Below are 12,478 nucleotides of genomic sequence, written 5' to 3'. Positions count from 1 at the left end.
TTAAAAATTCAACCGCTGAGTCCTAGGGGGAGCAAAAGCCATCATCCTGGGGAAACGCTTCATATATTTTCCTGGCGAGAAAAACCCTGGGGCTGAAAACGCGACCCCGGCCCCAGAACCCGGGATCCCCGAGCCGGGAGCTCGGAAAAAGGAGGGATCCGAGCTGCTGGGGCAGCGCCGACCCTCCCGGGCACTGCCTCCCGCTCCTCCCGGGTCTCCCCGCCGCCCCTCGAGGCAGCATCCTGGCAGCACCCACTTGAGACGGCTCGGCGGCCGGCGCCCAGCTACCAGCCCCGCGACATTGTCACGGCCGCCGGGCCGGCCTGCGACGCAGAGAGGAGGCGGCGCTGCAGCGAGAGCCGGGGCCGCGCTCGGCTCCAGCCCGCCCGCCAGCTGATCCCGGGAGCGCCGGGCGGAGACTGACCCGCCGCCCCTCCCCCGCGCGCGCTCCCGCCCGGCTCCATCCACCCAACCAGGAAGTGAACCGCCGCCGGAAGTGCCGCTTGGGGCGGCGCGGCAAGGGACCGGGGCCTCTCCTGCAACCGCCGCTCTGTCGCCACAGATGGGAAGGAGTAGACGGCGAGAAGAGGACCGGGCGAAGGGGGTCTCAGTGCAGACAGAGTTCTGGAAAAGACTGTTGATATCACCCGAGCCGCAGGGCAAGCTGGGAAAGGTAGCTAGGCGCAGTCCGGCGACTGGACTACAAATCCCAGCATGCTCCTGGAGGAGCGGGCGAGGCGCAGCCGTGGCCTCCACGGCCTGGAAGGAGGTTTGTGGGGTGGCGCGTATATGGGGACTCGGCAATTTAAACACATCCCGTGAAGAAACTGCCAACGACTAGGTTCCCCGCCGCTGTATGTTCCACTCTTCTGGAGCCATCTTATTTGCGGCCTGGCCTCCTGGCACAAGGGATTCTGGATTTTGTGGTTTCCGAACGGATCGAGACTGACATCCGAAGGACGCCAGCTTAACCGCTTAGACCCTAGTGGGTCCTGTGGGTTTCCCCACGTCACCTGGGCTGAAATGGAAGCGAGAAGTGATCGGGAACATTGTGCTGGCAGTTGGATCCGGCTGCACCGGAGCGCCAGCCTTAAAATAAGTAAAACCGATGCCCTTCGCCCCTAACCTCAAAAGCTGCTTTTGCGTCTAGAGGTTATTGAGAGCCGGCTCTGCGGTCAGCTCTGAGCTAGGCGCTGTGAGAACGCTCAGTAAGACAGTGTCTCGTCTGAAAGTGTACAGGCGAGATTCAAACCGAGAAACGGCCAAAGGTTGTGTGCAAGGCAGATCCTAGGATACCAGAGGCCCAGCCCGTTGGCTTGACCTCAAACTCGGGGGCTTTTCAGCCCATGCTGCCCCTTAATTTTTCCTCCTTTGCTGACGCTGTGGGTGCGTCCCAAAGCCTGACCTTCACTAGCCCCCTTGCACACAAGAACACTAACCCTAACCTGACCAGTTATTTATTTCTCACTTCAAGATTCTTCCACTGATACTTATGTTTCCCTGATACCGTCCAAGTGCTGAGGGTGGGGATGGACTCTGTGATTTGCATCTGCCAAATGCAGAAAATTTGGAAAGCCAGTTGGTACACTTTTCCGACCCTAGATTTCCTGATGGATGATGCTGAAGAGTGGCAAGTTCCTGCCAAAAACAAACAAAAAAACCTGCCATGATTTACTGATATGATTTTTCTAACGCCTGAATATGGGTTATTGTTCATTTCTGCCCGCTCTCCCCACTCCCTAGTGCTTGTCTCAGAATTTTTTTCAGCGGTATTTGAGTAGAGAAGGGTGCCCCAGGGAAAAAAATGGTTCTTGCTTTCTCCATTCTGAATACGGAGCTGAGCTCTGACTGGGCTAACAGTGGCGTTTGGTGCTGCTGCTGCTGCTGCTGCTGCTGATGCTGCTGCTGCTCCTTGTTTAAAGTAGTGCCATTGTAATTAAACTCCGTGTAGAGATAGCATCTTTTCTTCTGGAGAGAGTCTGTGTTGTCACCTCAGTTCACAAATTCACGAAGCCACCTCCAGGGTGAAATGCAGCACCTATTCCCTCAAACTAAGCCCACGAAGGCATGTTCTCTGCACTTTCCTTAAAAGGCCAGATTTTTGTCTAAGGAAGTTTGAAACAGACCTTAAAATAGATGAGAAAGCTCTTTTTGAATTAGACTCATTGACCCCCATTTTTCTCAGCACTTATTTGTCTTGACTTTTTTTTAAAGAAGCTCTGCTAGGTCCTAAAATCAATCTGATGCTCAGTTTTTACCTTTCTAGACTTTCTTGTTACCAGACTAGTCCAGGCTTACACAAATCTCAAGTCTTACTTCAGTGATACAAAAACTCCCAATACGCTTAAGGTAGCTAACATGCATTTATTGAACACCCACATGAATGCTTTGATCAGAAGCTGAGGGAAGAGGTTTAAAAAACAAAAATCAGATGACTAGATTGCTTGTCCTCCATTCCCTCACAGACAAATAGCAATTATAATAACAAATCCACAGTTTTTCTTGCTTTACATATATTAAGTATATAATGCTCAAAGGCACCCTATGAAGTAAAGTACCACTATTATACTCATTTTATAGGTGGGTAAGTAAAGCAAAGAGATTAGTGACTTACCCAAAGTCACACAGTAAATAGCAAAGCCAGGATTCAAACCCAAACATTTTAGCTTCAGAGCCCAGTTCTTACCTAGCTATACTAAACTGTCTACTTAGAGCAAACATTAACTGATTAAAAGACTAGTGAATAGTTAGGAACCTATGCACAAGCAGCATAGGACCAGGAGACAGGAAACCTCTGCCATGTCATAGCTGGGACCTTAGACCACTTGTGTCACTGGGCTTATTATCTCAGTTATAAAACCAGAGCTCTTACAACTCTTAGTAATTTTTTAGTTCCTGAGTACAAAATAATGAACAGATCAACCACTATAATCTCAAAACTATCACACTTTCTGTAGAATTTGTCCCACCCTGCTTTGCATTCCTATTCAACTTTTAATGTATATTGCTGCCTCAACCAAACACCTCAAAGCCAGAGAACCGTCTTCCACTTATCTCCTTGGGCATCCAGTATAATAGTTTACATAGAGTGTGTTCTTAGCAGTACTTAAATAAAGTAAATAATTTACTTTAAATGTGACACAAAACAGAGCTATCTGATTAAGGTGGAAAAATTGATTTGAAGTATCCTAATGTGTTTTGAACTAGGTGTGGAAGATGCTATGGGTAAATATTCAAAGGGAGTGGGAAAAGAAAGTGACATTTACTATTGTTACAATAGCGATCTTATAACTGATGGAACAGACTCTTTGAGGCAATAAGATGCCAAAGTATAAACAAGACCTAAGACTATGTCAGGCAAGGGTTAAGTCACACATCCCTACACTTGAAGAGTAAACCATCTTCTAACTGCCACAAGGCTTTTCTTTTTCTCTGGTAGCTAAATAGACACTGGCCTGGAGATAAGCAATATTGAAACAATTGTAGCTCACTGACCACCAGATGCTGACTAACTGTATCCCCCCAACCCCTGTTCCACAAACCATAAGTATGGCTTTGATTGGACAAGAGACAGATTTCAGTGACATCCTAGTAAGACACTACCAACCACAGACTGGTTCTGGCTGGTTTTCAGAGGCCGTGCACTGAGTACCTTCATGTCCTCTGCTTCACCTAGTTGTAATGCATTTAAATGTTAAATCTCCACCCCAAAGAGAACATAGGACATATATAACATGCATGTTTACTCACTATGCATGCATGTACTGCCCCTGCTTTGTGAATAATCAAAGCTCCTGTAAGTTCTTAAATGTGTATTCTTAGCCAACTCATTGGGCGTAAATTTGTGTTCCACTCTTTCCTCCCTCTAAATACCCGCTTTCAGTGCCAGAGTCTGCACTTCCCAGCCCATCAGGATCACCAACCTGCAGGCTGCAACTCTTTATAAGAAATAAAGCTCTCCTCTCGAAATTTATAAACCTTGGGATATTTCACTTAACACTATGTATCTTCCATATGCTAGTTACAGAATTAAAAAATATATGTATTGTTTTATTGTTTTATTTTAATTTTATTTATTTTATTTTTTATTTATTTATTTTTTTTGAAATAGAGTCTCACTCTGTAGCTCAAGCTGTAGTGCAATGGCACGATCTCGGCTCACTGCAACCTCTGCCTCCCAGGGTCAAGTGATTCTCATGCCTCAGCCTCCTGAGTAGCTGGGACTACAGGTGTGTGCCACCGTGCCTGGCTAATTTTTTGTATTTTAGTAGAAACAGGGTTTTACTATGTTGCCCAGGGTGGTCTCAAACTCCTGAGCTCAGGCAATCCACCCACCTTGGCCTCCCAAAATGTTGGGATTACAGGCGTGAGCCACTACGCCTGGCCTATTTTTTTTTTTAATAATTATATAAAAAATAGAGATGGTGTCTTGCTTTGTTGCCCAGGCTGACCTCAAACTCCTGGACTCAGGTGATCCTCCCACCTCGGCCTCCCAAAGTGCTGAGATTACAGATGGGAGCCACCGTGCCTGGCCAATATTATTTTATTTAATCTTCATGTTTGCCTCCAAAGTAGACAGTATTATCTATTTTATCAAAGAAAATACTGTTATAATATTATTCCCAATTTTATAGATGAACATGAAGATTTTGTTAGCAGATGAACATGTATGGTTTGTTAGGTTTGAAGGAAATGATTTGACCTGTGGTACACCTAAATCATGTCACCATAAACCCAGTGTGCTGTATCTTTGAGGAAATCAAAGGAAAGGAGACCACCATTAATTAAAATCCTTAACTAAGTCCAGCACTATGTTGGGTATTTAATCATACCATTTAACCCACACAATACATCTATGAGGTGTGCATTACTTTTATTGGTGTGGAAACAGAGGTTGAGCAGGGTTAGAGTCTGTCAACTGTTTCTACAAAACATCTTGAAAAGGGCAGAGCCAAGACTGACCTCAAAACCCACATCATTTTCATTACACCATATAGGCTTTCTGTGTTGCTGTCTTTTAGCGAAGTGGAACTTGTTAGAAATGCAAATTTTGGAGCCCCATCCAGACCTACTGAATAAGAGGGAAGGGCAGAGGCAGCAGTTTCTGTTCACAAACCTTTCAGGTAATTCTAACACACATTCAAGTTTGAGAACCACTGTTTAGCAGACGCGAACTTATAAGAACCATGTCCTTTTTAAAAAAATGACAGTTTTTGCCCGGGTGTGCTGGCTCACGCCTGTAATCCCAACACTTTGGGAGGCCAAGGCAGGTGGATCACCTGAGGTCAGGACTTCGAGACCAGCCTGGCCAAGATGGTGAAATCCCGTCTCTACTAAAAATACAAAAATTAGCCGGGCATGGTGGCATGTACCTGTAATAGCAGCTCAGGAGGCTGAGGCACGAGAATCACTTTAACCCAGGAGGTGGAGGTTGCAGTGAGCCGAGATTGCACCACTGCATTCCATCCTGGGAGACAAGTAAGACTCGGTCTCAAAAAAAAAAAAAAAAAAAAAAAGACGTTTCTTGATCTTTTTATTTAAATTTTTAATTTTATTTTCTTTTTCCTTTTTATTTTCCTTTAATTTTTTTGAGATGGAGTTTTGCTGTTGTTACCCAGGCTGGAGTGCAATGGCGTGATCTTGGCTCACCGCAACTTCTGCCTCCCGGGTTCAAGTGATTCTCCTGCCTTAGCCTTCTTAAGTAGCCGGGATTACAGGTGTGCGCCACCATGCCTGGCTAATTTTGTATTTTTAGTAGAGACGGAGTTTCTCCATGTTGGTCAGGTTGGTCTCGAACTCCCAACCTCAGGTGATCTGCCCACCTCAGCCTCCCAAAGTGCTGGGATTACAGGTGTGAGCCACCATGCCCAGCCTAATTTTCTTTTTTAAACTGAGCCTTGTCTTCTTATTTTCCACTTGATTTGGGTTTTGAATTTTAAGAAAGTAATTATGTGCTCATTGAAGAAAGTAGATAGAAGAAAATAAAAGTCAGCTGTAATTCTACCACTCAGTGATAACTGCTATTGACATTTTGATCAATTTCCTTTTAGCGTTTTTCCATATATAAGTACATTTTTACTGTATTAGATCACATTGTATATTTAATTTTTTTTTCATTTCATAGTTTCCTATTTCATTGTATATTCTCCAAAATATTCTTTTAGTGGCTGCTTAATAATCAGTGCTTTACTGTCAATTTTTTTTTAAATGTTGCTTTTTATGTACGATTAGAATGAATATTCTCTTGTATGCTTCTTTGATTTTCTTTCTTCTTCTTTTTTTTTTTTTTAAGACAGGGTCTTGACCTACCACCCAGGCTGGAGTGCAGTGGCACAACCTCAGCTCATTGCAGCCTCAACCTCCTGGGCTCAAGCAGTCCTCTCAGACCACCATGCCTGGCTTTTTAAATTTTTTTATTTTTGTAGAGACAAGGTTTCACCATGTTGCCCAGGCTGGTCTTGAGCTCCTGAACTCAAAGCAATCCACCCGCATCAGCCTCCCAAAGTGCTGGGTTTAAAGGTGTGAGCCACTGCGCCTGGCCTGATGTTGGTTTTTGTTTTGTTTTGTTTTGTTTTGTTTTGTTTGAGAAGGACCCTTGCTCTGTCTTCCATGCTGGAGTGTAATGGTGCAATCTCGGCTCACTGCAGCCACCACCTCCTGGGTTCAAGTGATTCTCCCGCCTAAGCCTCCAGAATAGCTGGGATTACAGGCACCTGCCATCATGCCCGGCTAATTTTTGTATTTTTTGTAGGCACAGGGTTTCACCGTGTTGGCCAGGCTGGTCTTGAACTCCTGACCTCAGGTAATCCACCCACCTCAGCCTCCCAAATTGCTGGGATTACAGGCGTGAGCCACCACGCCTGGCCCCCTGATTTTCTTTCTAAGGCTATGTTGTTATAAATGAAATAACTGGGTCAAAAGGTATGAATGTTTTTACAGCTAGAGAACCAAAGTACCCTCCAGGAGATTGATACTGATTTGTTCTCCACTCACTGATCCAGTAAACAAATATTTATTAAGCACCACGTGCTAGACTTTAGAAAGTTTATTAAAATAAACAAGATAGTTAACACTCCTTGCCTTCAAGGAGCTATTGGCGGTTTTTGTTTCCTTTTTTTTCCTTTGAGACAGGGTCTTGCTCTGTCACCCAGGCTGGAGTGCAGTGGCATGATCATAACCGGAGGCTTTCAAGGGATCCACCCACCTCAGCTTCCTGTATGACTGGTGCACAGCACCACGCCCAGCTAATTATTTCTTAATTTTTTGTAGAGACAGAGTGTTGCTATGTTGCCTAGTCGGATGCTGAACTCCTGGCCTCAAGCAATCCTCCTCCCTCGGCCTCCCAAAGTGTTGGGATTACAGGCATAGCCACTGTGCCCGGCTAGAGCTTTTGATCTTAAAAGAAGGCATTAAATCCTAACTATTTCCATACCCTTGCCAGCTCTGAGTTTGTGCAGTTTGTTTTTTTTTTTGTTTTTTTTTGTTTTTTTTTTTTTGAGACGGAGTCTTGCTCTGTCGCCCAGGCTGGAGTGCAGTGGCGCGATCTCGGCTCACTGCAAGCTCCGCCTCCTGGGCTTACGCCATTCTCCTGCCTCAGCCTCCCGAGTAGCTGGGACTACAGGCGCCCGCCACCGCGCCCGGCTAATTTTTTGTATTTTTAGTAGAGACGTGGTTTCACCGTGGTCTCGATCTCCTGACCTTGTGATCCGCCCGCCTCGGCCTCCCAAAGTGCTGGGATTACAGGCGTGAGCCACCGCGCCCGGCCTGAGTTTGTGCAGTTTGAAAAGAAATCCATTTCGTTTTGTTAGGTAGGAATAGTGTTTATTGTTGTCATTGTTTAAATTAGTGAGGTTGAACAATTTTTCCTGTTCATTTATTTATTCATCAGTTGTTTATTAAGAATCTATTATATGCTGAAACAGTGCTAGGCACTGAAATATGATAAAGAAGATGGACATGTGTTTTCCTTCACAGAGTTTATAATCTAGTAATTATTGGATGTATATATTTCTTCATTTCTAAATTGTATCCTTTTCCATTTTTCCACTGGAGCATTTATTTTTAAGAATTGATTTGAGAGTGCTCCTTTATTCAATCAGTATGTAATGAACTACCATGTACTAAACAATATGGTGCAAAACAGGATAAACAAGGTTTCCCTTCCTAGAGAGCTCATGTTGGGGTCAGGGCAAAGAGAACACAATAAATAAGCCAGCGAGTCAAGACAAATGTCAGATACTGATTAATGCTGTGCAAATAATTATACTAGAATGATGTGATAGTGTCTGAATGACAACTTGAGATTGGATGTTCAATTCTTTATTAATGACATTAATTGAAACCTATTATCACATAAATGGAAAATCCTTTTTCTCCAGTTTGATATTAACCTTTTTTTTTTTTTTTGGATGAAGGGTTGTTTTTAAAACTTTTTTCCTGGTTATGATAATACATAATCATTTTGCAACATTTGGAAACATATAAAAGCAGAAAAAATAATAAACCTCAGTTGCTTTCATTACTTATAAGTAAACCCTATCAACAGGTACTTGGATATCCTTTCTGCATTTTTCAGTGTGTGTGTGTGTGTGTGTGTGGTGTGTGTGCATGTGTGTAATTTTATTTGATAGAGAATATAATCTACTACAACTTGCTTTTTTCACTATGTGCAAAGAAGCTCTGTCAGTTGCTGGGAATAAAAAATGACAAAATTATAAATAAAAATAGGCATGAGACATGCCTATTTTAAAAATCATAGATTTCTTTAACTGGCAAGGGAAGGGGTCATGGAGGCAGAAGGGTGGTTAGGACATAATGTTGATCAAGTAATCACACAAATATATTTAAAATTAGAAGGTATAGATTTTATCTCATTAACCATTGTAACCCCAACCCATAAAACAGTGTTGGGAATCAGTGGTTTACTGTCATTCATTCATATTTTGCATTCTCTCATAAGTGTGGAAATATTCTCTGTCTTTGTTATTATGTCCATTTCTTGTTCCTAATTTTATAAATTTATGTTTTCTCCCATTTTATTTTGATTAGACCAACTGTTTGTTGCCTATATTTTCTTTCTTTCTTTCTTTCTTTCTTTCTTTCTTTCTTTCTTTGTTTCTTTCTTTCTTTCTTTCTTTTCTTTCTTTCTTTCTTTCTTTTTTGAGACAGAGTCTTGCTCTGTCATCCAGGCTGGAGTGCCGTGGCGCAATCTCAGCTCACTGAAACCTCCAGCCACCTTCCAGGCTCAAGCGATTCTCCCGCCTCAAGCCTCCCGAGTATCTTGGATTACAGGCATGTGCCACCACACCCAGCCAATTTTTTATATATTTAATAGAGACCCAGTTTTGCCACGTTGGCCAGGATGGTCTCGAACTTCTGACCTCAGGTGATCCGCCTGCCTCAGCCTCCCAAAGTGCTGGGATTACAGGTGTGAGCCAGTGTGTCTGGTTATGTTTGCCTATCTTTTCAATAAAAAATGTTGTTAGATATTTAAAACTCAACTGTAGAAGTTTTTTTTATTTTCTTTGTTTGTTTATGTGTCATTTTTCCTTTGGCTTTATTTTGGTTTATTTTGCTATGTCTCTAGTTATTCAAATGTTTTATTTGTTGTTTTCCTTCTTGTTTCAAAATAAAAGCTAAAGCTAAGAGTTTATGACTCTCAATAAATGTAGCTAAAGCTAAAGAGTTTGACCATCTAAGGCTAACAGTTTGACTCAATAAATACGGCTTTCACACGTCACAGAAGTTTTAATTTTTCTGTACTCATATTTAAGTTCTAAATACTCCAATTACAGGTTACATTTTTTAGTTCCTCTTTGCCCCATGAGTTATATAAAGTCATGTTTACTTTTTTATGTTAATTTTATATGTTTACTTTGTAAACCTGAGAATAATACGAATAGTGGTTAAGAGTACAGGTCCTGAAGTCAAAACTGCTGTGTTTGAACCCCAGCTTTGTCACTTACTGTAATAATCAGGGTTTAGTCAGCAAAGCAAAAATCACATTAACTATGTCAAACAGAGGATTAATACAAGGAATTGGTTACACAGGTGCTGGATGACTAAAATAGGAAAAACTGAGAAGCTGAGGTAAGCAGAGATGAATAACTGCAGGAAGAACCTACCGCCTTTCGGGATTGTAAGAACAAAAGGAAGAAGTCAAGTTACTAGAACCTAAGATTTCAGAGGAGAGGGCTCAGACCTCAGAGGGGAGGCACTATGCACCTGGCATTTGGACCGCAAAGGAACAGAGGGTCCCCCACCAGACCCCAGCTGAAGATTCCTCTGAGGGAGTGAAGCAAGATTCCTGCTGGTAGTGGCCCAAGATGCTGGAAGCGGCCAAAGATACTAGGAGCTAAAGCCAACTTTCTGCCGCTGATGGGAGAACAACACTAGAAAACAGGAAGGCTGAGCCTTCTTACTCCTTCCAGTTCCCCTTCAGTGCCTCTTATTCGCAGAAAGAGGAGCCGGGATGTCTGGGAAATAGTTTGCAAATTCCAACCTCAGGATCATAGCATAGAGACAATAGTCAAATAACCAGTACGCTAGCTGTGTAACCTTAGGCAAATGACTTTATCCCGTGCCTCAGTTTCCTCAGCTGTAAAATAGATATATTGATGGTACCAACTTCACTGGGCTGCTCTGAGAAGCAAATGAGGTACTTCAGGTAAAGCATTTAGACCAGAGTGTAATATAAAACACTTAAAAATAAATGTTAGTGGCCTGGCAGTGGCTCACACCTATAATCTCAAAAAATACAAAAAATACAAAAATTATCCAGGCACAGTGGCACGAACCTGTAATCCTAGCTGCTTGGAGGACTGAGGTTGGAGGATGGCTTGAGCCCAGGATGTCAATGCTGCAGCGAGCTGTGAACCATGCCACTGCACTCCAGCCTGGGTGACAGGGCAAGACCCTGTCTAAAAAATAAATAAATAAAATAAGTGTTAGCTGTTGTTACTATAAAATTATGTATTGTCTTTCAATAACTTTTTTTTTGAGACAGGGTCTCATTCTGTCACAAAGGCTGGAGTGCAGTGGCATGATCACGGCTCACTGCAGCCTCAACTTCTCCAGGCTCAAGAGATCCTCCCGCCTCAACCCCCAAGAAGATAGGATTACAGGCACACACCACCATGCCTGGTTAATTTTTGTATTTTTAGTAGGAAAAGGTTTCACCATGTTGCCCAGGCTGATCTCAAACTCCTGCGCTCAAGTGATCTGCAACCTCCTAAAGTGCTGGGAGTACAAGCATGAGCCACCATGCCCAGCCTGTCTTTTAATACTTTTTCACATTTGAATTCTGTTTTGAGGCTGGGTGCAGTGGCTCACGCCTGTAATCTGAGCACTTTGGGAGGCCAAGGCGAGTGGATCACTTGAGGTCAAGAGTTCGAGACCAGACTGGCAAACATGGTGAAACCCTATCTCTACTAAAAATGCAAAAAATGAGCTGGGCATGGTGGTGGGCACTTGTAATCCCAGCTACTCGGAGGGCTAAGGCAAGAGAATCGCTTGAACCCAGGAGGTGGAGGTTGCAGTGAGCTGAGAGAGAACCACTGCACTCCAGCCCAGGCCACGGAGTGAGACTCTTAAAAATAAATAAAATCAAATAATGAAATGAATTCTGTTTTGAAACCACAGTCATAAAATATATTAATACATTTCTTTGTTTGCCTTATTTTCTTTTTTTTTTTTTGAGACGGAGTCTCGCTCTGCCGCCCAGGCTGGAGTGCAGTGGCCAGATCTCGGCTCACTGCAAGCTCCACATCCCGGGTTCACGCCATTCTCCTGCCTCAGCCTCCCGAGTATCTGGGACTACAGGCGCCCGCCACCTCGCCCGGCTAGTTTTTTTTTGTATTTTTTAGTAGAGACGGGGTTTCACCGTGTCAGCCAGGATGGTCTCGATCTCCTGACCTCATGATCCGCCCGTCTCGGCCTCCCAAAGTGCTGGGATTACAGGCTTGAGCCACCGCGCCCGGCCTGTTTGCCTTATTTTCATTCCTACTGAGAGTTCTTTTATACCGTGATCTTTGAGTTGGGTCATCTTTCAGACAGGTTAGAATATCTCATCAAGTAATTTTTTCAAGAAAGCTATGTGAGTGTCCTTTTGTTGTCTTTAAAAGTGAAAATGGGTTGGGTGGGTGACTCACAACTATAATCTCAGTGCTTTAGGAGGCTGAGGCAGAAGAATCACTTGAGGCCAGGAGTTGTAGATCAGCCTGGGCAACAAAGTGAGACCCTGTTTCTACAAAAAAGTAAAAATAGGGCCGGGCACGGTGGGTCACAGCTGTAATCCCAGCACTTTGGGAGTCCGAGGCAGGCAGATCACGAGGTCAGGAGATTGAGACCACCCTGGCTAACACGGTGAAACCCCGTCTCTACTAAAAATACAAAAAAAATTAGCCAGGCATGGTAGTGGCGGATACCTGTAGTCCCAGCTACTCGGGAGGCTGAGGCAGGAGAATGGCGTGAATCCGGG

At 43.6% G+C, this 12,478-nt stretch overlaps 1 protein-coding gene across 31 annotated transcripts in view; it reads right to left on the bottom strand.

The window, feature by feature from the left end:
- AAK1 (AP2 associated kinase 1) overlaps window positions 1-12,478 on the bottom strand; it is a 224,695-nt gene that overhangs the window by 185,124 nt on the left and 27,093 nt on the right. For 21 of the 31 annotated variants that reach the window (XM_028832420.2, XM_028832428.2, XM_028832426.2 and 18 more), the window contains exon 1: window positions 257-421. The exons of 8 other annotated variants lie outside the window; for them this stretch is intronic. The gene's annotated coding sequence lies outside the window, so the exon portion shown is untranslated. Of the gene's footprint in view, window positions 1-256; window positions 422-10,796; window positions 10,920-12,478 lie in introns of those variants that run through there. 2 more of the 31 variants (XM_077959456.1, XM_077959463.1) reach the window with 1 other exon arrangement.

Source organism: Macaca mulatta, chromosome 13 (genome assembly GCF_049350105.2).
Source record: "Macaca mulatta isolate MMU2019108-1 chromosome 13, T2T-MMU8v2.0, whole genome shotgun sequence".
Classification (NCBI taxonomy): Eukaryota; Metazoa; Chordata; class Mammalia; order Primates; family Cercopithecidae; genus Macaca; species Macaca mulatta.
Note: the sequence above shows the minus strand (reverse complement) of the source record. Positions and strands in the feature narration are given on the sequence as shown.